The following is a 21,204-nucleotide window of genomic DNA, read 5'->3' as shown; positions in this document are numbered from 1 at the left end:
CTTATGTTGGTTTCTAGCTTAATTAATCCTTAATGTGGCTTAATTCATGCCTAAAAACGCTTGGAAACAGATAAGAAAGAAAATATGAACAAAATGATAGTTTTCAAAATTTTCTGAAACTAGGTAGTTTGCTCGAGCGGTCTCTTCACTGCTAGAGTGGTGAACGTGAGTTCTCAAAAGTTCAAGTTTGCAAAATAAATTCTGGTTGTTTTGATTATTCACTCAAGCCGTAACAAGACCGCTCGAACGGTTTGTGAAAACTTTGTTTTTAAAATTCTGTTCAAATGGCTTCCTAAATGAAATTTCCAAGCTTGGGGTGTCGCATGGCTTGTCCAAAAACATGTAAATACTTTAGAAAACACATATACATGACCAATTTCAAATCATTTTCTCAAAACTTCTTTAATTTGCCAAAATTTGAATCAAAACATCATGTATGTCACGTTTTTCGAACTCTCTTTCCTTTTGATCTTCAAAATATGAAATTGAAAGTTTAACATCATGAATTTCTAAAAATTTGCAAGTTATGAACTCTCATGCATGTGAATATGAACTCAATTTACGCAAGACAACAAAGATTCAAACCCAAAATGATCAAACTCTAAATTAACTTCCAATGCATGATCCTAGCTCAAAGTCATTATCTTTTTTGCTAATTCCTCTTGATCCTAACCTTTTCTTGAATACAATTATTATGTGGATTTCCTACAAGAATTTGGCTCGAATTCTTACCTAAAGTCTTGAATTGATGAACTCTTGTTGAATTTCTCTACAATTCTCATCTTCTCCTCTCGTAGTTCTTCAACTTCTTGAGCTCTCTCTCTCTCTAAATTTCCAGCACAATTGAATAAAATGAACTCATCTTCTCACTTGTTAACTTATATATTGAATAGAATTAGATTAGGATGAACCCAAGGCTCTAATCATGTATTAGCTCAATTAATCACTACTTAATTATGATTAACAATTAATTAATTCTATTAATCACAATTTAATCATTCTTAATTAATACTAATCTCACTTAAATTTTTAATTGAGTTCCTATTAGGTTCTTCACACTAAACTGAATCAATTAAGCTTATCACTCAAAGGTTTCTAAGTCTTATGGGTTATCAATTTTTTATTCAAATCAAAATCCCCTAACAAATAAATCACATACGAATCACACCACATACAATGCAAATAAAATTAAAAATTCCTATAATTAAATGAATGCAAAATGATATGTAAGATGTGGTTATCATAAAAGTGCTATATGGAGGTTCGTTTCCTTTCAGCTAGCACTTGATAAAGCATGGCATTCCATTTCCTTCCGATTAGCACCTGGTGAAGTGTGTATTATTGGGCTATATGAAGGTTCTGTTTCTTTCCAGCTAGCAACCAGTAAAGCGTGACGCGTTGAGATAGGTTCTAGCGTCCTTCTGGTTAGTGCCCTGTAAACTGTGTTGTGGTGGCTTAACGAAGCCTGAAGTTGTGGTTATGATATTTGTTTATATGTGTGATTGCGTTGAGATATGTGTAAATGGTGGAAATGTAATAGGTGCCCACTTGCCCTTCTAGGCATATGGCCAGGAAATGTGGGAAAGATGTTAGTTTTATTTGTGGATTAGTAGATAGCTTGTTGAAATTATCTTCGGTTTATATTTCACTGTGGGTAGCTGAATTATTGAGTAGTTGTTTTGAGATTCCTTTTGATTTACCTATCATTGTGGATCGTTAGATTTTTATATTTGGAATTTACTTTGATTATACAAAGTTATTGAAATCCTTCAAATTGCAAAAGGTGAAATGAAATGTTAAAGAATGGAGTTTTGGGAAAAATGTATATTTATGTATATGTATATTTTGGATAATGGAAGAGAACATTATTTATATACATATTATGTGGAGCATCATCATAAACATGTATAGGATTATATTGATTAGAATTATTGAGATTCCTACTGGACTATATGTTCACCCCACGTTATTTAACCTTTTTTAGGTACAAGCTTAGAAGGTTGTGCATGAGCTTGAGAAGCTCTCTTTCATTATTTTGGCTAGGGCTTTTATTTCTAGATTGAATGACGTGTTTTTGTAATAAGACTTACACTCCTTTTATCCATGTTTATATAAGCCCAAGGGCATTTGTAATTTTATTGTAATTAATGAATTATCATGTAAATCCAAGAGAAACTTTTATTGTTTATTCAAGTTAATGATGTAGCTTTTGACACTTATATTTATGAAAATGAATAATGATGATGGATTTTGTAATGTGAATCGGGTTCTAAAATATGGGGCATGACAACTAAGGATGATTAACTAGATTAAGTAGGATTAGTGACCTAATTTATGATTAATTAAACTAACCTAGGTCAATTAACACTAATCAAGTGAATAGGGAAAGATGGTGAAGCACACCCGTCACCTAAGAATAGGACACCACCGACTTGCAATTGCCTGCCATGTGCGTAACATGTGTTATATTAGATATAATATTGTACATAAAAATGTAAAAGTGTTGAGACATGCTAGGAGCTTGCAATATGAAATCTGAATTAAGTGAGGGAAAAGGAAGAGAAAATGGGAGAAAAGCCTAAGGATTCAAATAAACTTGGAATTGAGGTAAAATTCCTTGATCTAACGCTAATTCTATTTCTACAACTCTTAAATAATTCGATTAAAATAAAGTTTGAGTTGTTATTTTCTAGAAGTTAGGTTGAAGGTTGAAATTGGATTGATCTTGTTCGGTTAGGTAGATCCTAATTTTTGGAAGATTGGAGAGGACCAATGTGTCCTCACTATTTATTAATACATATATTTGTGTATGTAGGCCTTAATAATGAAATTAAGAGCTTGGAATTACATAGAGCAAAAGTTGAATTTAGGAGGCCTAATTGATTGTGTAATCGATTCCAGAGCATTCTCTTTTTGCTAATCAATTGTTTAATTGATTCCAAACTATTCTTGTCATGACCCGCTCCCCGTACCCAAGGGTTAAGTATCGTGATGGCCAGTAACTAAGGTTACCTCCAGCCAATTCTTAAACAAATTAATAAACGCGAGTGGAAGTAATATTTAAATAAGGGTACCAAAATAATCAATGGAGCTTCTATTTTTATTACAAAATTATATTGACCAAAAAGCCGATATTTACATATAAAAATATCATAAAAGTGCTGTGTGTGTCTATTTTGCAGTCCTGCATCTAAGACTTTCCAAAAGCTATTTCTGAATTGCATGTTTTCTGAAAATTGGTAAACAACTATAAGTACATGGCAGAGTGAGAAATATTGTACAAAGAGTATAAGGGAAATGAAATAACCATGGATAGTTAGTTAGGCCAAAATATTTACATAACTCAATTTGGTACATAAATCATTGGTAAGCAAAAACTGAAACACATAAATTATGTAAATATATAACCATAAACACAGTACCGAACATAACAGAACAGAGGTCACAGGAGTGACAGTCAGAACAGAGGTACGGATTCAAGAGGTGGCTCGTACGTATTCTAGAGGTGGCTCCCACAATAGTGTAGCACTTAGCTCCGCACAGAACAGAGGTACGGATTCAAGAGGTGGCTCGTATGGATTCTAGAGGTGGCTCGTATGGATTCTAGAGGTGGCTTTCACAATAGTGTAGCACTTAACTCCGCATAGAACAGAGGTCAATGGATCCATGACAGACAGAAGACCACAAAATGGCCAAACAGAGGTCAATGGTTATTTAAGTCTCCCAAGGCGTGGGACTCCTATGGTGGTACTTACAAACATAATTGTTTACAAGGTTATAGTCAAATATTCTTTAAAATATAAACAAACATATCCATGGGTTTCATTTTCACAAATAGGGTTCAGAAATCAAACCACGTAACTGAAATATTTGTATAATTTATAATAGTTTATAAAACATAACTTGTATAAAATAAATATGGTAAATTAAAACATACGTAAAATATATTTTGGTGACTCAAGGCATAATATAACTCACCTTAACTTTAATATTTTACTCTTTCTTTCCACTATTAAAAACCCTCTCAGCTTCTACCATTTTTTCCTTCTTCCTCTCTTTTCTTTCTTTCCTTTCTTTCTTCTTTCTTCTTTCTTTCTTTTTTTTCTTCTTTCTTTTCTTCTAACGCCTCCCATTTATAGAGAGGTGAGGCCATCCGCGGGCCAACACGGGCCTACACGTCACTTTCACTAAGATTTAATTCACAATTATATAAATTCATTCTTATCCTTAATAGATATTTAAGATAATTATCCTTTGACCTAATATTTTAATATAATTATATAAATAAATCATTTCTTAATTAAATTATACTTTATCATATATCAATATAAAATTAATTATTTATTTCACTATCACATCCATTATTATTATTATTTATACTTGGACCCCTAAATTCATAATAATTATATTATTTTACAAAATTACACATAATAATATATAATAAATTATATATTTTCCTAACTGTAATTAAATAATATTAGTATAAATTCTACAGAATAATTAAAAATCTGGGTTGTTACAATTTTTCCTCCTTTTAAAATTTCGTTCTCAAAATTTGTCATATGTAAGCTATCCGCTGCGCACTCTGATAAATATATATTAAATGATTAATCTGATAAAAAATATTAAAAAAAAACTTTACAAAAAATAACTCACTGTCCAGTTGTCAAAAATGTTTGGGCCAAAATGAAAAACAATTTGTGACTTTAAAAACTTTTCACTCGTTTTGTTTATGATAAAAATAAATAAAAATGAGAACACAATGACAGAATTACATGCAAGAGTTGAAAAAAATTTGAGACGAACTTTTCATTGATGGGAAATAGTTTCAAAATTAGTATCTTTACAATTTGAACTCACTTTTAAAAACATCAAAATAAATTTTTTTTTTGAATACTGAATTGAAAATTATATGTGTTTAATTATATTATAATTTTGGTGGGTACTTGAGCCCGACATCCTTCTTTTCTTGTCCTTCTTTTACTATAACAAATATAAATTATATTTAATATCCTTCACAAATTAGGCACACTAAAAAAAATTATTATATATATATAATCATATAAAATTATAATATAATTAAATCGACTAACAAAATATAATATTTAGGTACTAATTACCCGCTATCTTAGTTCTTAAATGTGCGTGTGTTCTATACTCCAATGATATATATATATTTTTATTTTAATAAACCATTGCTCTGATACCATTTGCCACGACCCGCTCCCTGTACCCAAGGGTTAATCATCGTGATGGCCAGTAACTGAGGTTACCTCTGGTGAATTCTTAAACAAATTAATAAACGCGAGCGGAAGTAATATTTAAATGAGGGTACCAAAATAATCATTGGAGCTTCTATTTTTATTACAAAATTATATTGACCAAAAGGCCGATATTTACATATAAAAATATCATAAAAGTGTTGTTTGTGTCTATTCCGCAGCCTCGCATTTAAGACTTTTCAAAAACTATTTCTGAATTACATGTTTCCTGAAAATTGGTAATCAACTATAAGCACATGGCAGAGTGAGAAATATTATACCAAGAGTATAAGGGACACGAAATAACCATGGATAGTTAGTTAGGCCAAAACATTTACATAACTCAATTTGGTACATAAATCATTGGTAAGCAAAAACTGAAATACATAAATTATGTAAATATATAACCATAAACACGGTACTGAACAGAACAGAACAGAGGTCACATGAGTGACAGTCAGAACAGAGGTACGGATTCAAGAGGTGGCTCGTACGAATTCTAGAGGTGGCTCCCACAATAGTATAACACTTAGCTCCGCACAGAACAGAGGTACGGATTCAAGAGGTGGCCCGTACGGATTCTAGAGGTAGCTCCCACAATAGTGTAGCACTTAGCTCCGCACAGCACTTTGCTCCACACAGAACAGAAGTCAATGGATCCATGACAGACAGAAGACCACAAAATGGCCAAACAGAGGCCAATGGTTATTTAAGTCCCCCAAGGCGTGGGACTCTTATGGTGGTACTTACAAAACATAATTATTTATAAGGTTATAATCAAATATTTTTTAAAATATAAACAAATATATCCATTGGTTTCATTTTCACAAATAGGATTTAGAAATCAAACCACGTAACTGAAATATTTATATAATTTATAATAGTTTATAAAACATAACTTGTATAAAATAAATTTGGTAAGTTAAAACATGCATAAAATATATTTTGGTGACTCAAGGCATAATATAACTCACCTTAACTTTAATACCTTACTCTTTCTTTCCACTATTAAGGACCCTCTCAACATCTACTATTTTTTCCTTCTTCCTCTCTTTTCTTTCTTTCCTTTCTTTCTTCTCCTTTTCTTTTCTTTCTTTCTTTTCTTTCTTCTTTCTTTTTTTCTCCAGGTGAACGCCTCCCTATTTATAGGGAGGTGAGGCCATCCGTGGGTCAACACGTGGCTACGTGTCACTTTTACTAAGATTTAATTCATAATTATATAAATTCATTCTTATCCTTAATAGATTTTTAAGATAATATAAATAAATTATTTCTTAATTAAATTACACTTTATCATATACCAATATAAAATTAATTATTTATTTCACTATCACATCCATTATTATTATTATTATTATTATTATTATTATTATTATTATTACTTGTACCCCTAAATTCATAATAGTTATATTATTTTATAAAATTACACATAATATATAATATATAATAAATTATATATTTTTCTAACTGTGATTAAATAACATTAGTATAAATTTTACAGAATAATTAAAAATCTATATTGTTACAATTCTGTCCCATTTTCCATCAATAGACTAATTTGTTCAATATTCCAGAGAATTCATTAATTTTTCTTGCAGGAAGATTTGTACTACCCTCACCCTCTGGTACAGGATGTACTTTGGGCATCTCTTCATAAGGTTGTGGAACCAATTTTAATGTGTTGGCCTGAGAAAAAGTTGAGAGAGAAGGCTATTCGTATGGTGATGGAGCACATGCACTATGAATATGAAAATACTCGTTATATATGCATAGGGCCTATAAACAAGGTGAGTATTTCATCTCAAATGGTGACTTTTTTCTATTTTAAAATTTCCTTCTGTTTAGTTTGTCAAGAATATTGCTCATTTTTTTTCTCTATTTGAATAACTACAATTCTTTTTCTCCATTTTAGAAAATCAAATTTAATAAGGAGAACCATTTCATGCACTCACAATCAGATAGGGACTGGATAATGCATTACTATCCATCTAGAATTTTACTGACTTTTCAAGGTAGACAACTGTTGTGAGACATCCAAATTTGAATAGAGGGATCATCAAAAGACAATGTCTATGATATTGCAAGGTTCTAACATTTCAGAATATTAATCTCTCAGATTATTTGAGTTTTTCACTCTCTTATATGCTCCCTAAAATTTTCTGCATGATGTCACATTGCCATTCTTTTTCTTGTATCCTTTTTAGCAAATGCTACATGATTAATCAATAGCAGTTTTCTCTTTTTGAGGTTTCTCTTTACTTCGCATTCTAAAATGAGAAATCAAAACTGAATTTTGAAACTCAAGTGCTAAATATGCTTTGCTGTTCCTTTTTAAATTGTTTTTCAGTTTTCTTTTTAGTATATATATATATTTTAAGTGAGAAGTCAAACTGATCTATTTTCTTCTCTGACTGAAATTTGAACTCAGGTGCTAAATGTAGGACAATCTTCACTGTATTTAAAAAGATTAAATTCTGTTGTGTACAAAACAACAACAAGAATAAAAGAAATAGAGAAAAGGAGAGAATTTGTTTGATTACAAAAATCAAACTCGAAATAATAATAAATAAATAAAACCACAGATTTTATTTTGTTACAAAAACAAAAATAAAATCTGATTAAATAAACAAATAAAAAATAGAATAAAATTAAACAACTTACTTGGTTAATTTATTTGAATAACTTTTCTGATCAAGTCCAGTGTTTAACACTGTGTCCTTAAGACAGATTCGTCCTCTCCACGGTGCTTTCAGAATTTGGACATCTATCTCCCAGGATGAAATGATCTTACCACAAACAATAGCAGCACTACAAATTGTTTGCCTTACGAACACACTAAGTGTTTACACTCTTTCTTTCGGAAATAAAATGCAGCAAGATGAAGAATATAATTAGCAGAAGTGAAATACGAAATTTCTGAATCGAAAACATCAAATGAGGGTGGTCCTATTTATAGATGTGAAGGTGGCTCTTGGATTTGAATTGAACAGGTATGTGGCTCTTGGTTTTGAATTGAACAGGTATGATACCTGTTGGGTTTTGAATTCAAACAGATTCAACAATTCAAACAGATAGCAATTACGGGAAGGGCCCTGTTTGGGTGTGCATTAATCCCAAAACAGTTTATTTCTGTTTGAAACCGGGAAGGGCCCTGTTTGGATGAACAAAAAATCCAAACTAATTTAATTTGAATTCTGGATTTTATTTTAATAAAAAATAAAATTAAATTCAAATGTTTTTCGCCCAAAAAGATTAGAAGCCCAACCCAACCACACACCACGCCCAGGCCCAGCCCAGCCCGCCCGACCGGACGGACGGTGGCGGCGGCGCGCGCGCGCGTCTGGTGATTTTTGGGTCCAATGGGTCTAGCCCATTTTGCCCATAACCTCTCCCTCTAAAACACTTGGGTACCCCTTGGGGCACACCCCAAGTATCTCACCCTAAGCCTTATAAACCCTTTCAAAACTTCCCACCAAATCAATGTGGGACAAGCCAATTTACAACCTTAAGGAATTTCCACCAAAACTCCATTTCCGTGGAGCACATTTTGGCTTCAATTTCCCATTCACTCGGTAATGGTTTTGAGCAACCAAATATACCACGTGAATCACAACGCGGCATAGAACGCGTTACCACTTTGACCCGAGTAAATCGACACTCGGGGCCCACCTAAAAAATAGACCTAACTTAGGAAAAAATTCTGGTTTTATCCATAATTTTATAACCATTTCCAACACTAAATATGCTTTGCTTGTGAATGGAAGATCCAAGTCACTCCATTTTTTTCCTTTCTAAACTGAAATTTTAATCTCAGGCCCTAAATACGCTTTGCTGTTGGATTGAAGATCCAAATTCAGAGGCTTTCAAGTTACATCTTCCAAGAATCTATGATTATCTGTGGCTTGCTGAAGATGGCATGAAAATGCAAGTTTTGAAATAGTGTGGTGACCGGCCAGCAGTCCTTAACCACCAAAGGCCTGACTAAACAAAACAGGAAATGAACTAGTGATACATTGGCTCATTAAGAGGAAACTTTACTGATGCAGGATGAGTAGGGATTACTTTCTTACAAGTAGTGAGATTGGGTTGACTATACTGGCAGCAACAATAATAGATTTATAGGGCTGGATTTAGTAGGATTTGTGACTGCAAAAGTCTTTGAAAAAATAGGAGTTTAGGGGTTTGTAGAAGGGTAGGTGTAACAACCCTCACTTCAACATAGTCATACTTGCATACATTTATGTATGATATTGCTTTGTTATGTGCATTTGCAAATCTTGTCTTGTTTTGTTTGAATGTTGCTTGCATGCTTTGTTCTTGCCTGGTGTGTCACCGAGGTCATCTTGAGCCTAGGCACCTTGGAACCTTTCCACACTTAGAACTATCTTGGAACCCCTTTGGTTGACCTCTACCTTCACCCTGGCATATTGGCCGAGATGTCACCATCTAGGCTGAGGTGCGCGTCGCCTAGGCCGAGATGTGCATCATCTAGGCCGAGATGTTATTATCTAGGCGTTCTAGATCCTTGATCCTTGCACTTAGTGATTTTGTTCTTGGAATGGTATGACCTGGACCGAGGTGTGGCACATCTAGGCCAAGGTGTGGCACAGCTTAGTCAAGTGTTGTCCTTCCAAGCCGATGTCGTTGTCACCCTACTTGCCGAAGCTTTGCCCTTAGCCGAGATCATCACTTGCCGGAGTACTCTTGCCGTCTAGCTTGTTGAGCACACTTTGCCATGGTCTTGTCTAGTCAAGTCAGTCACCTTTTTTAGTAGAGCCAATCAGCCGATGCCACGTGTCCCAGCAGAGGGATTAAGTCAGTGACTGTTGAGAGAAACATATCATTTTGTATCAAATCTTGCCTTTTAGAGAGAGAAACTCTAGGAAGAAGGAAGGGAAGCCTTTGAGTAAGAGAGTGAACTTCCAAACTTGATCGTTGGAGCTTGAACCGTTAGATTCGAGTTTTGAGGTTAGAATCTTAACCTACTCTTGTTGTTCTTATTGATCATCTAGTTGCATTGCACGATCAAGCCTGTTCTGCACGTCATGCATTGATTTAAAGTTAGTTTTAGAAAGAGAAAATGGTTTTCATGTGTTCTTGAAGAAAAGTCTCGTTTGACCCGAAAAGTTTGCATCTAGAACCATGTTTTTATGTTTGTTCTCTCAAGATCTTTGAATATGGGTACCCAGGTCCATGATTTCGGATTCTTAGCATGAAATCTCAGATTTTGTAATAGCAAGTTTTAATCTTTGCATTCATATTCCTCATGTTCATGTTCTTCATGTTCGTCATGTTCTTCAAGAGAGGGAAACCCACATTTTCCCGACTTCATTTCCTTGACTGTGGCCATCGAGGCCACACCTCGGCAAGGAGGTATGGGACCTCGGTCTAGACCTGGTAGTTGCCCAGCTTGTTTTCCAGCGATGAGAAACTATGTTTTGATTTGATTTGAATTAGTTTTTGAAGAATGCCGAGGTCATTTGCATGCATGCAAGACTTGTTTTGAGAAGTGCATTCAATAGACTTTGCCATGTGTTTGTAGGATTGGGACTTGCCTTGACCCCGACGTTTGAAGAACTATGTGAGTGATATTTTTAATAAAGCTATGTTATCAATGTTTTGATGAGCTTTGCTTTGCTTTGTTTTGAAAAGTATTTGTTAAGCATGAATGATAGTCCCTATTTTGTATATCAAGCATTACTTTGTTTTGATGACCTCCTCAGGAAGTCCTTAGTGCCAGGGGACTATAATGCAACTGCACATCTTGCTTTGAAAGTCCTTAGTGCCAGGGGACTAATGCAACTGCACATCTTGTTTGAAAGTCCCTTGTGCTGGAGGACTCTAAACTTTCACAGTACTCTCGTGTTAGGGGGCTGCGGGCCTTTGTAACATAGGTCCTTTGTGCTAGAGGACTCTAAACTTTTGTAGCACCCTTGTTCGAGACATCTCCCTTGCTTTGTTTTGTTTTGCCACTGACGGTTTACCGCGTGGGTTTGTTTGCCGGAATGTCATCATTTGTAATATGTTGATGCTAGTAAGCATCCCTCGAAGCTTTGAAGATTTGTTAGATGGACGAGGTCCATCCCTTGTTATATAAGTTTTGACTTGTATTGTTTTGAAAGGACTTCGGATATTATTCATGCAAACCCTTTATTATTTATATCATTCACTGAGTATCCAAGCTCACCCTCTCTATATATATGTAGGTGATGAGCAAGAAGGCGATGATGCCTAGATGTGATTCGCGAGCTTGTTTTGGATTTTTGATTATGTCGGGTTGACTTGTATTTATGTCGGTAGTCTTGAAAATTATGCTTCTCGATTTGTAATACTTGTATTTTGCACACGTCGGCTTGAGAAGCCTTTTGATCAAGATGTAATTTGTACTTTGCTTCATTTGTAATTAAGTTGTAACCTATGTGAAGATGTTTGCCATTTCATTTGACTTACGCACAGCTCTTATGGACTAATCCGTTTTGTATGTATTGCTTCCGTACTTGTGAGCCCCAGATATTTATACTCTGTTGTGTGTGAATTTTTGGAAGTCGGCCTTCAGTAATCTCGGATTACTGGCCATCACGGCACCATCCTACTAGGGGCGGTTTGGGGTCGTGACAGTAGGGTTTTGAGAATGAAAACACAAGTGTTTAGGGGCTATTGGATGACTGTTCTAAGCACTGTGATCAGTGACCTTGATGGATAGAAGAAGAAGAAGAAGAAGAAGAAGAAGAAGAAGGAGAAGAGAGAGAGAGAGAGTGAGAGAGAGAGAGAGAGAGAGAAAACAGGTGCTTCACGCTTACAAAGGGCAAGCGAATCACACACAATATCAAAATTTCATAATATTAACTCTTCTGCTGAATCATTGAGATTATACATATATTTATAGGCGAAAGACTCTACTAAATCTATAAGGACTATAGCTCAAATTTAGAAACTAAAAATATTTAACAATTGCTAATATTCTATACCAACTATAACTTCCAATTTTACTTCAATCATAATAGGAAACTTTAATGGCTTCTAATACTGCTTCAGTATTAGAATAGGAAATTTGGACTTTTGACTACTAAGATTATTCTAGATATAATAAAACACATATATAATGCCCCATTTAATAAATTGACCCAAAATAAATCCCATGGGTGACCCCTACGACCCATGTCCAACAATTATTGATATTACCATTATACCCTTAATTAATAAAGCCTACTATAATGACATGAAGACTCAAAATTATTCCATATCTTTAATTTTTGATGCTCTAAATGTACTTCATGTAAAATTTTAGATTTGCTCTTTTTCTTCTTTTCATGATCTTCATCATGTGCATTCTTTAATTAGTTAAATCCATTTAGAGTTGTGCATAAGTATAGATGAAATGAAACACAAAAACATTTCATCACTTATTGAAATTGTACATTGTGTACGTAAGTTACAAAAAGGAAAGTACATTCATTTCAGGCCAATATGTACAAGAAAAGTTCTATCTGTTACAATCCAACTAGGTGTATATTACAAGAATGAAAAAGCTATACAAGACTCTCCATTAACTATTATATAATACAAAAACTTCTTGAAATAAGCTCTCTCTCTTAAACTTGCCCTTCTTGTCCTTCACCTACATACATATAAGGGAGAGGGGTGAGTCATTGCCCAGTAGGGATGGCAATTTGAACCCGACCCGACGGGGACCCGATCCACCGACCTCGATGAGAATGGTTTTTTCCCAAAAAATACCCCCGTGGGGACGGGGATGGTATTCAAAATTAAAACCCCGATCAATTTCGGGCCGGGGACGGTGATCAGTGTACAAGCCCCGGCCCGTCCCTGTCCCCGTCCCCGAATTTTCCCCGAAGTAAAATTACCATTTTGCCCCTCTATATATATATATATATATATAAATCAAACCTTCCACTCACACACACAGGCTGAACCTCACATACTCACTCATCCTCACCGCCTTTCATCTCTCTCGGTCTCCCTCTCTCAATCTCCCGCCGCCGATCTCAATCTCCCACCGCCGATCTCCCTCTTCCCACCGCCGATCTGCATCCTCCCACAACTCCACTGTCTCTCCCACCGCCACCATCACCGACCAAGCTTCGCCAATTCGGTACCATCACCGACCAAACTTCACAGATCTGGAATATTCTCTCTCTCTCTTTCGATTTGTTATATATATATATATATTATGGTGTTGTTGAATTTGATTTTTGGAACTGATTTGAGCTCAAATTTTGAATCTGATGTTGAATCTGATGTTGTTGTTGAATCTGATTTTGGAATTGATTTGAGCTCAAACTTTGAATCTGATGTTGTTGTTGAATCTGATTTTTTTTTTCTTTTGGTCGAGGACTTTTCGGGGTCGGGGAAACCCGATCCCCGTTAAAGGGCAGGGGCAGGGGGCTGTGATGAGCTCCCCGTCGGGGTCGGGACCAGGGACGGGGGGAGTTTCCACCATAGGGGATCGGGGACGGGGAGGGTGATCCCCGGCCCTGCCCCACCCCGTTGCCATTCCTATTGCCCAATGAATAATATTAGTGTAAAGTGGTGATGAATGAATATCGATGAGTTTACAAAATGTACATCAATAAATCAAGTTTAATAAGTTCCAAGTCATTTCATTATGAATGTTTCATTTCAAAGCATAGCATTATCATATATATAGCAATGTATATACAATAGAACAAAACAAAGAATAACTGTCCCGGATACCGATTGGACAAACCTACCCACAGGTGGTGAAGGAGATCTCAAAGAATGCCCATTGGCATGCTTACAGTCCCTTAATGGCTAGGACTAATCTGAGAATGCCAATTACATACATTGGTACAAAGAGTATAAGATATTCATTCATCAAAAAAAAGCTAAACATTTCAAATTATGATACATTTTCAATTTGAAAACTATAATTTTTTGACATAACTTAGCAGTGATATTAATGGCTCTTGTAAAGAGGGGATACTCCATGAGATTCCGACCTACACAAATGCAAATGCAAGTATGAATGAAATATGATGTCAAGTAACACAATGTCATTCTTTTCGAGTTCAATGCAAATGAGTTGGCCTAAGTTTAACCCTTCTTTAATTACATACTTTTAGGTCAACTTGTAGGTGTAATTTAGGTTCATTTCAAATTTTGATTACATGAAACAAGGCTCGGCGAGTCGAAAGGATGAAAAAGGTGAAACTGGGCAATTGCCCTGTGGGCCGCACATGAGGGACCTGTGGACTGCACGTGCAGATTCATGCAGTCTCCTTTGGCTGCACTGAATCCCAAACGTGGTTTATAACCATTTCTTCAATCCAAGGCTTCAAAACATAAAATTTTGCTCTATTAAATATATAAAAATGATATGAAAAACATGGTACAAGAATACTACGCAAAAGCTTAAGATTTGATCAATCAAAAACATAATTTCCATTCAATTTTGTCCTACCCTAGTTTCCTTTCATCCATTTTTCCATTTCTTTCATTAACTTCCTTTGAAACCTAGTCTAACTTTACTACTTCTTTGTTATAAGGATTGTCATGTGAATGAGGGTTAGAAATCTTACCTTATGATGAATTTTTGTTGAATTTTGAACAAGGTTTTAGAGCTTCCTCCTATGGTTCTTCTTCTTCCTCTTTTTCTCCTTCTTTGCTCTTCTATCTCATCTCTCTTTCTCCAATTTTTCTGAGACTATTCTCTCTTATTCTCTAATTTTTTTTATATATTTTATTTAGAAAAAGGGCACTTGTCTGTCAAGTGGTTGTGCCTATCATTTGAGAGGTGCTTGGTTGAGCTATGTGTGTATTTCACCTATGTGCTTGCTTGTCAGACAATTTCCTAATCTCCTTTATTAGCTTAATTGATCAAGCTTAGTTCTAATTAATCAAAGTTAGTCTCTAATCATCATTAGTTTAATTAATTCCAATTATATCTAATTAATCACGTTTAATTAATGCTAATCCTACTTAAAGTTTTGACAAAGTGTCTACAAAAATTCTACTCATTAGACCTAAGTTATTAAGTTCCTTGATTACGGTTTTTAAGACATCTAAACATTCCATTTCCCGTTCAAGATTATCCCCTAACTCCTGTATTCTTCCCAGTTTCTTCCCTTAAGGGTTTCTAGCAAGGCATAACCTAACTTTGTTCTGTAGTCCTAACCCACAAGTAGTTCTAAGTTCTCTACTCATGGCACTTATCTTCTAAATTCCTTTCTAACAAGTCACAAAACAAGTATTACTGCAACGCAAAAAAAGAAAAAAAAAATGAATTAAATGGATGCCAATGTTATGCAATGAATGCCTCGGGTGTTACATAATAGCTCCACTTGAGTTATTATTAGTGGAAGGTGTACGTTTCTAGCTAGATTAGCTTTGTTAATATAATTTTTGTTTTCATTCTTGTGCATTTTAGAAACTTCTTTACCCCTATAGCTGGTGTATGATCCTGTTACAGGGTTATAATGGAAGTCAATTATGGGACACTGCTTTTGTTGTTCAAGCAATTCTTTTAACGAACCATGCTGAAAAGTATGGTCCAACTCTTATGAAATCACACACCTATATAAAAAAAACTCACAGGCGGTTCTCATTTTTAATTTGTTGTGATTCTCTTATTTTACAATGTGTTGGATTCTTCATGCTTTAATTGTCCACTTCTATTTTATTTTGACTCCCTTCTCTTTTCTTTAAAGGTTTTAGATGATTGCCAGGCAATCTTGATTTCTAGTATCGCCACATTTCAAAAGGTGCTTGGGCTTTCTCAACTGCAGACCATGGATGGCCTATCTCTGACTGCACAGCTGAAGGATTAAAAGTAATAATTGATCAAATGTAAAAATATTCTTTTTACTCATTTTCTTTTTTAGGGATGACCATTGGTTCAATGGTAAAACCTTGGTCTAATAACCTTGAGGTTATGGGTTCAAGTCCCGGTACAACCACTTTGTGCACTATGCCAAAGGTTAGGTATGTACACATTCTTTCCCCTTCCAAACACATATTAATGTGTACTAATTGGGCATTATTTTTTTAACTCATTTTCTTTTTTGTAACTTACATTTTCAATTTATTTTTTAGGCTGCTCTACTATTATCAAAACTGTCATCAGACATTGTTGATGAACCACTAAATGCAAAACAGTTATACGATGCTGCAAAACGGTTAAACTCCAATAGGGTTGTATTGTTACAAGGTCATGTCCTTTGGCCTAAAAAATGCAGGAGCAACATTTCAACGAATGGTCACCAAGATGTTTGCACCATTGTTAGGCAGAATAATAGAGGCTTACATCGACGACATAGTGATCAAGGGCAAAGATGAATCAGACCATCTCAATAACCTAGCAGAGATGTTCTAACTCTTAAAAACTCACAAGCTGTGGCTAAATGCGTCAAAGTGTGCATTTGGCGTGGGCTCAGGCAAGTTTTTAGGCTTCTTGGTAACCAACGAAGGAATAAAAGCAGATCATTTCCAAATCAAGGCCATTCAAGAACTTGAAAGGCCAAACACAATTAAGGAGTTATAACATCTGACAGGGTTAGCTGTTGTGCTGAACAGGTTTATAAGTCAGTCATCAGACCGATACAGACCATTCTTCTAAGCGCTTAAGTTGAAGTTCGAATAGGACGAGGAGTGTGACCAAGCTTTGGAAAGCTTGAAGGAGTATTTTTCTTCTTCACCACTCCTAGTGACCCCAGTACATGGAGAAGAGCTCTATTTGTACCTCGCAGTCTCTCAGCATGCTGTTAGTGCAGTTCTGGTGTGCGCAGAAGGAATACAACACTTGCCCATCTTTTATGTGAACAAGACAATGTTGGGCACTGAAACGAGATATCTACCATTAAAAAAGCTTGCTTTAGCTTTAATGATTGCATCCAGGAAGTTGTTACCCTATTTCCATGTGGATACTGTGGTGATGTTGACCGTATTTCCTTTGAAGGCTCTATTTGAAAGAAAGGACTTTTCTGGAAGGATACTTAAGTGGGTAGTGGAGTTGGGACAGTTTGACATCAAATTCCAACCTAGAATAGTAATAAAGGCCCAAGCATTAACAGACTTTATAGCGGAGTTCGCTCCAGGAAGTCATTTTGTTTTCCCGATTGACCTGACCAAAGAAACTAAACAAAATGAGGGGAGTGTCGCGGGAACATTGTAACCCTTCACTACCCAACAACAACCTGACTTACCACCTCAAGCAGAAGAATCGCGTAATGCATCGTTGAGCCTAGCAGTGGTTGCACTGCCCACTGAGATCAACAATACATTGCAAAGGGGAGATGAAGTAAGTCGTGCAACAATGAGTATGATTCGCGATGACGTGCCTAAAAGCGAAATAGTAGGGCAACCGAGCAAAAAGATCGACGAACAAGCAGCAGGCAAAGACTTGGAGGATATAGTTAAAGTACCAGTCCCCAAGACATCTTCAAACCAAGATAAAAAAGCCAAGGTAGATGAGTTGGCTGGCTTTGCTTCAATGTCAGACACTTCTATTCCAAACCCTTTGTTGATTAACCTCCTGCCATGGCCAAGTATTGAAGAACATGAAGTGGTAGAAGTATTGTGCGCCGAGCTAGGACCTTCTTGGATGGACCCCATCATCACTTTCTTAAAGGACATGATCTTGCCAGAAGACAAGAAGGAGACAAACAAAATTCGAGCAAAGTCACAACAATTTTCGTTGTCCCCATCTCTGGCGTTGTATAAAAAGTCATTCACAGGGTCATACTTGAAGTGTGTACACCCTAGCAAGGTTGAGGCCTTCTTGTTTGAAATTCACTAAGGAATATGTGGAAGTCATCAAAATGGGAGATCATTGGCCTACCGAGCTATTTCGCAAGGATATAGGTGGTCGTGCATGCAAGCACATACAGAGAAGTATGTCAAGAAATGTGAAAAGGGCCAGAAGTTTATGCACAAAATCCACCAACCGGCTAAAGAACTCTTACTTTTAACTAGCCCTTGGCCTTTTACGATGTGGGGTTTAGACATAGTGGGACCACTCCCAACCATGCTGGGTAACAGGAAGTTCTTCATTGTGGCGACTAATTACTTTACAAAGTAGGTAAAAGTAGAAGCACTTGTTTCTATCAATAAAAAAAGATGCCAAAACGTTTATTTGGCATAACATTTTTACTTGGTTTGGAATTCCCAAGGCTTTGATATTAGACAACGACACTCAGTTTGACGGAAGAATCTTTAGAGGCTTTTGTGAAGAGCACAAGATAGAGTTCTACAGCTCTACCCTGGCATATCCTTAAGCCAATGGCCAATCGGAAGCATCAAACAAAGTGATCTTGGATGGCTTAAAGAAACGATTGGAAAAAGCAAAAGGAAAGTGCGTTGAAGAACTCCCACATGTCTTGTGGGCATACCGAACAACCCCAAGGCGGTCAACTGGGGAAATGCCCTTTGCCCTGGCCTATGGCATGGAAGTAGTCACCGTTTTAGAAGTCGGCCTTCCCACTATCAGAAGTGAAAACTTTGACCCAGATCTAAATGGAGAAGAAATAACCTTGGAACTCAACCTTACAGAAGAACGAAGAGAGGGGGCTCTGATTCACATTGCATCATATCAGCAAGAGTTATCCAGAAAATACAACAAAGCAGTTGTGACACCCCAAAAAATGCCACATGTCATCACCATATTAATAATCATCTTTGAATATCTTAGGCCAAACTAACTACTTTAGTATATAGAATATTTAAGATAAAGAATGAAAAAAAATAAATAGTTGTGAAGCTTTGAGGAAAGAATATTCAAGAAGAAAGCACCCTAGAATATTAATGATCATATAATAAACCTAAGGCAAATTGGAAATGGAAATATGCTTTAATAAAATAATTCACGAATAGAAATATTATCATTATTAAAGAGATAGAGGAAGACTTAACACTTGATTTGAGAACCATAACATCAGCCTTAGTGCTAATTGAGGAGCTTAATGATTCTAATCTAATGTGCTTGATCAATTCATGTTATAAAAATTTTAGTAATCGGGATTAGTATTTATTAAGCATGATTAGTGAACCTTAATTGGAATTAATTAAGTTAAGTAGGATTAAGTATAAACTTTAATTAATTAGTCCTAATCCAGATTAGTCAAGCTAAGTAATCTAGATTAGCGAATTAATGAACCTAGTAACCTTGTACAACTTGTGCCCTACTACACCAAATAAAATCTCTTATGTAAATCATATAAAAAGAGGAGAGTTCTGTAGATTTGTAGAGCTCACAAGAGAAAGAGAGAAAAAAGAAGAAAAGAGAGAAAAAACAAGACAAATTCAAAAGAGCTAACGATTCAAGCCTACAAATTCCAAGAAAATCACTACGAGGTAAGAAACTCAACCCTCTTCCATATTATCATATCAAAAATTGGTTAGGAATAAGTTTTAGAAGATTGAAATGGAGAGAAAATAGAAAAGTTTAAAAACCTGAAAAGAGCTTGAAGAATTCGTAGAAAAATCATGTTTTGAATTGGTTTTTATTCAAGATTTGGGAAAAACAATTGTTGTACTGTGAACTAGCACCACTTATTCATGATTAAGAAGCTTTAGAACCTAATATTGAAGGATTAGAAGTGATAGAATAAAGAAAAGTTCAAAAAGATCTAAAACTTGAATTTAATTTATCTTTCACTTATTTAATAATCAAATTAATGTATATTCATGAGTTTTGATTAGCTCTTCATCATATATATGATTATTAGGATGTTAATAGATTAAGATTTGAGTTTTGAAAGCTTGGAACTTGGATTTGGAAAGCTTTAGAACAACTTGGAGTAGAACAAGTCGAACTGCAAAATTTGCTCTTCAGCTCACCGCTTCGGCGGTGAGAAAACCGCTCAAGCGGACCGCCCTAAAACCTGATTAAGTCGGTTGACCTCTCGAGCTGTTAAAGGGTCTCTCGAGTAGAGTTTTGCAAACTTGAACTTCTGAGGAGGTTCATTCACCGCTTGAGCGGACTAACCCTGTTCAGCACAATTTTTGCAACCTGTCCCACTTGCTTCCCTTGTTTTCTTTGGACACTTTTAGGTATGTTTTGACATCTAGACACGAGGGTAACAAATTAAAAACCCACTTGAAACATGTTTGAATAGAAAAGAGAATTAAAGACTAATGGTATAATAAATCGATACAAGAAGTTAAGGATTAGTAAAATGTTTCAATGTTTGTTTCTTGTTTTGTATAGGTCGAGCTTGGAGAAGTTCATACCCTCGTCTACGGAGCCATTTGTGAGTAGCAGTATAGTAAAGTTATGTTTCATAAAAACTATGATTCGAAATCCAAACGTATGGTATGTTTATGAAAGTTAAGTATTGTTTGGCTATGAAAGAACATCATATACTCTTACATCGTGTATTACGACAAACTCTTGGAACTTGTTTGTTATTGGGAATCATTCCAATAACCTCTTGCGAACTTCTTGCTAAGAGCTCTTGCCACCGGCTATGGCCTCTTGACTCTTAATCCAAAATGCCTTGAGGATAGTCATCGCTATGTATATGTTTTGAGATACTCTAGATTTACTTGAAAAACTATATTGTGTTTGAAATGTTTGTATGCTTGGTTTTGATATAACTTGTTGGTGTTCATTCATTTACCACTTTACTGTATTACTATTCACTGGGGCAATGGCTCACCCCTATTCCTTATATATATATATATGTAGGTGATAAAAGATTCAAGCACAAAGGAAAAGTCTAGTTAGAAGCTAGTTAATATGCTTACACTGGATTCGTGAAGTTTTGTTATAGTATTGTATTGTACTTTTATTATTTGGACATGTAATACTATAGATAATAACTCAAGAAGAATGTATGCTTTCATTTCATATAGATATACACTGTTCTGAATGGATGTCCCAAATGGACTCAATATAAGAAACTAGCGGCTTCCGTACTCACTTAGTTAATTTTGCCCCAACTACATTAAGAGTCTAACTTGCTTT

At 35.4% G+C, this 21,204-nt stretch overlaps 1 pseudogene; it reads left to right on the top strand.

The window, feature by feature from the left end:
- LOC114271260 (cycloartenol synthase 2-like) overlaps positions 1 to 17,412 on the top strand; it is a 50,533-nt pseudogene extending 33,121 nt beyond the window's left edge.
- Positions 17,413 to 21,204: the final 3,792 nt, after the last annotated feature.

Source organism: Camellia sinensis, chromosome 13 (genome assembly GCF_055761805.1).
Source record: "Camellia sinensis isolate YWXY chromosome 13, ASM5576180v1, whole genome shotgun sequence".
In the NCBI taxonomy this organism is placed as follows: domain Eukaryota; kingdom Viridiplantae; phylum Streptophyta; class Magnoliopsida; order Ericales; family Theaceae; genus Camellia; species Camellia sinensis.
The sequence above is the reverse complement of the archived record's forward strand: the minus strand, read 5'-3'. Positions and strand labels throughout refer to the sequence as shown.